A 4,768-nucleotide genomic window follows, 5' to 3' on the forward strand; every position below is an offset into this window, starting at 1 on the left:
AAGTTTCGCATTAGAACGATCAAGTGTTCTGGGATTCCCATTCTTCTCAGAGTCAGCCACAGGACGATATAGTCTCTGAAAACCAACTGGAGAGGCCAGCTATGAGTTGGTTCTGACTTGAACTTTCTTTTGGTCAAACGGAAATAAAGTACCAAACAGGTCATGCCATCAGAGTTCCAGAAGGAAAGGAGAAATATGGTGGGGCTGAAAACACAACTGACGAAAAACATGGCCGAAAACTGCCTACATTTGGCAGCCTAACAGCCACAGAAGTCATGAGTCTACAGATTTAAGAGGAATGGAAAGGCCAAAGAAGACAACCTAACAAACTCCACAGACCACAAACAGCCAAAAACTAAAGACTAGGGTCATTTGTGTGTCAGTTCTGACTCAATGGAATTGAGTCTATCTAAAAGAAGTTAGAGAAACCACTAAGATAGTTATAGAAATGCATACATAAAAAACTACTGACAAATAAAAATAAAATCCTAATTGTTCAAAAACACCACCAAACCTCAAAACCAAATGTCAAAGAGTGGCTGATTCGGAGTCCTGGCAAACTTCCATGAAGTGGCTGAGGCTGTAAACCTTTATGGGAGGAGATTGCTCATCTTTTCTCCCTCAGTTGTCGGTTGATTCGAACTGCTGACCTTTCAGTTAGCAGGGCAACATGCAATATGCCACAAAGTCAAACTCATTGCTATGGAACGGAAGAAACTCACAGCTGACATTCCAGAGGCTGCAAATTTCATAGAAGGGGACTGCCCCTATTTCTCTTGTGGATCAACTGGTGGATTTGAGCCACTTGGTTTTGAGTTGGTAGCATAACTCCTTACCAAGTAGGCCACCAGACCTCCTGAAATAAGTCATAGGAAGACAGATGAATGAAAACATAAAAAGAAGAATTTTACAAACAAAAAAGGAAATCCCAAACAATAAAAAAATATATCAGTAATTCAATTAAACTTAAATTATCAAATTTCCAATTAAGACTGTCTGAATTTTGGTGTTTTTTGTTTTGTTTTGTTTTTTAATAAAATGATCCAACTATGTGCTATCTTCTGATCAGCTCTTTTACTTAACATCTCTGTCCTTTGTTTTGGCTTCTTGATGCACCAGTTCAATTTTCTGGATTTCTTTTGACATTCATTTTGATCCCCCCCCCCCTTGTTGTGACCTTTTGCTCTCTTCATGGATAATATCCTAGTAGTCATCCCACAACTCATCTGGCCTTCAATCTCTGGTGGTCTATGCTTCAAACCTATTCTTAAGAGGTATTTTTAAGTTAAGGTAGGATAGACGCAAGATTATTTTTGGTTCTCGTGCACTTGTTTTAATTTTCTTCAGTCTCTAGTTGAACAGAGCTGAATAGCTTTCAAAGGGCAGTTCAAAAAGACGAAGTAAAGTATTACCTAGTAATGTACAGAGAGTTGGAACTGTAGAATAAAAAGGGAAGCATTTTTCAAGCTAAAAGAACAAAAGGACATATTCAAGCCTCATGTTCAAGCCAATTCTTAGCCAATTCAAGCCAACACCTAGCGATGCTATGGGCAAAATCTTGAATGACAGGAAGCATCAAAGGAAGATGGAGGAATACACAGGATCACTGTACCAAAACAAAGTGGCTGACAATGTAGTATTTCAGGATGTATGAAATACACCCATTTTCCTAATAAAACCTCACTCTTAGCACCTCTGGGTGTCTAAGGTTTATCATTCAGATGTCTTTTATATGATCAAGAGCCAATGATAAAAAAGGAAGAAGTTCAAGCAGCACTGAAGACTCTGGCAAAACATAAGACTCCAGCAATCGATTTGATACCAACTGGTATGTTTCAAATGGCAAGTGCAGTCCTGGATGTGCTCATAAGCCTATGCCAGGAAATTTGGAGGATAGCTACCTGGCCAACTGGAAGAGATTCATATTTGTTTTTGGAGCGTTAGCTTAAAAGTTGGCTATTCTAGCCATTATGTTAGCCCCCTCTGGTCTCTAGCTACTTTAATTGTAGACACATGATCTTGCAAATCATCAACAGTGGTGGGACTAGAATAAGAGAGAGAGTGCTTCCCATACTGGGCAGCAAGACTTGAGGAAGACTAGATCAAGACTCTGGTGAGAAGCAGACCACAGTGAGACCTTGGTGATGGTGGTGAAGAGACTGTGACATTGCTGTGGAGAGACTCTGGCAAGATGTAACCTGAAGCTGCTTACATTTGTGCTGGCTACAATTAAAGAATTTGTTTGCCAGATGCTTGAAAGAGAAGCTGACTTATAACTGCTCTGCAGTAAACTGTGCTGGATGACTGAGGAAATCAGGGGGTTCTTGAATTTGTACTAAAAGAAACCAGAACTTTAACTTATTAGGGAATTGGTTTTGCTGTTAATACAGGTTAGGACTGCTGGACTAAACCTTGTATTGTGAGATACTCTTTGCCTCTCCCACTCCCCAACCTATTTTTCTAATATACCTCACTCTTAGCACCTCTGGGTTTAGTTAGCATTCAGATGTCTTCCAAAGCCAAGGATTACCTGTTTATTTGTACTGAAGTAATTATTGTATTAAGGAAAGAGGAGAAGGATGGGATACAAGCTCCACGATATCAGAAGCTTATATGAGGTCATGGGACTAAATTGTTAGGCACATTTTTCCTCGGGAAAATCTCACTCTTCTGGGCCATAGCTTCCCACTGTTCACTAGTCTCTATACCAACAGCCTGCATCACCCATAGTCACCACCTAGCTATGTCACAGGTGACAGTCTACAGAATCCTGGCCCATCACTCACTAGTTTCTCCAAAACCAGTCTGCAACTTCCTAGAGAATCTGAACCCAAGAGCCTTAGAGGAATGGGGGAACTGAGTCACATACAGAGCTGTTCATGTTAAAAATTATGAACACCATCTGGTTAAGCATTTGGGACTACGCCGACCTGAGACTTCTCATAAATTGCCTGCTATTAATCTCAGCAGGACGGATTATGAAAACAGTACCACAATTGTGAGCAAAGTCTGTGACTCAACAATGAATGTCGAATCCATATAATTAGTGGAAATGGTTTCAGGAGCATGGTGAGGGGGAGGCTTATCTGACCTAGGAGCTACCTGTTTGCAGCTATGGATATTACTGTTGTATCTGCTCCTTTCACGGTTCCCATTCTCAAAAGAATGTGGAAATTATTGAACAATATCAGATGCAAGCAAAAACAGCTAGAACAGTCCATAGACAGAAAACCACAAGAAGTTCAAAAGTTGGATTTAGAAGAAGCTGTGGTACCTCACTGCTGATGTCTGCTGGATCCTGGCTAACAGCAAAGAATATCTAAATAGACAAAGAAGACTGTCTATTTGTGTGTCATTGACTATGCAAAGGCATTTAACAGTATAAATAAAATTATGGTTAACATTGAGAAGAATGGGAGACCAAGAACACTTAATTGTGCTCATGAAAAACCTACACTTAGACCAAGAGACTACTGTGCAAACAAAGCAAAGGAACATCACATAGTTTAAAATTAAGAAAGGTGTATGTCAGAGTTGTATCTATTCTCGGTATCTATTCAATCTGTATGCAGAGCAAATGTTCAAAAACCTGCATTCTATGAAGAATGTGGCATCAGGATTGGAAGAAGACTCATTAATAACCTTCATTTTGCTGATGGCACAACCTTGCTTGGACTTGAAGTTCTTATTGCAGAGATCAAAACCTTCAGTATGAGTGGGTCTCAACATCAAGTCAGCAAAAATTATCACCAATGGACCAACCGGCAACATTAGGATAGATGGGGAAAAGATAGAAACTGTCAATAACTTCATCTTACTTGGATCTACAATCAATACACCTAGTACCAGCAGTCAGGAGATAAGGAGATGTACTGCACTGGGAAAATATGCAGTCAGTAACCTCTCCAAATTACTGAGGAGTAATTATGTTAGTTTGAGGAGTAAGGTATGCCCTATCCAGGCTTTCATCTTTTCAATCATTTGTTTTGCTGCTGAGAGCTGGACAATGAGAACAATGACAGAAGAACTGAAGCCTCTGAATGTGGTATTGGAGAAGAATATCAAATCCCTCATGGACTTTCAATAGCATGAACAGAAAAGTCTTGGAAAAGTGCAGCCAGAGTGCTCTTTGGAGGCAAGACAATAAAACTTTTTCTCACATACTCTGGGCTTATTGCTAGGAGAGGCTATTCACTGGAGAGGGACAACACGCTTGAGAAAGTAAAGGGAAGGATCCTCATCCAGATGGATTGACAGAGTGACTGCAGCAGTGGGCTCAAGTGTGTCAGGGACTGTTAGGATGACACCGGATAGGCCAGAGTTCAGATCTAGGTCACTATGAGTCTTACTTGACTCAACGGCACCAAACAACAATATATGCTGTTTATAGAAAACTCAATTCAAATAATATATGTTAAAGGAAAGTAAAATGATGGGAAAAGACATATGCCACACAAACAACAAATAAAAGCAGAACTGACCATATATTTATCAGCTAAAATGGACATTAAACTACTGGAGTAAAAGTATGATATAAGTGTTATTTATCACGAATACTTGGTATTCCTAAAATAAAACAAACAAACAAAATCCTCATTGCCATACAAGTCAAAACTGACTCAAAGGTGACCGTCTAGCCAGTTTTCAGAAGGCAAGAAAGTGCACAGGAGGAGACTGGCCATCTTTCTCCTGAGGAACAACCACAGGATTTGAAACTGCCAGAGAGATGCCACTGTTACGTGAGCAGCACAGTGCCCTTATGAAATTA

This window comes from Elephantulus edwardii, unplaced genomic scaffold (genome assembly GCF_000299155.1).
Source record: "Elephantulus edwardii isolate Elephantulus edwardi_28Jun2011 unplaced genomic scaffold, EleEdw1.0 scaffold00124, whole genome shotgun sequence".
Lineage (NCBI taxonomy): Eukaryota > Metazoa > Chordata > Mammalia > Macroscelidea > Macroscelididae > Elephantulus > Elephantulus edwardii.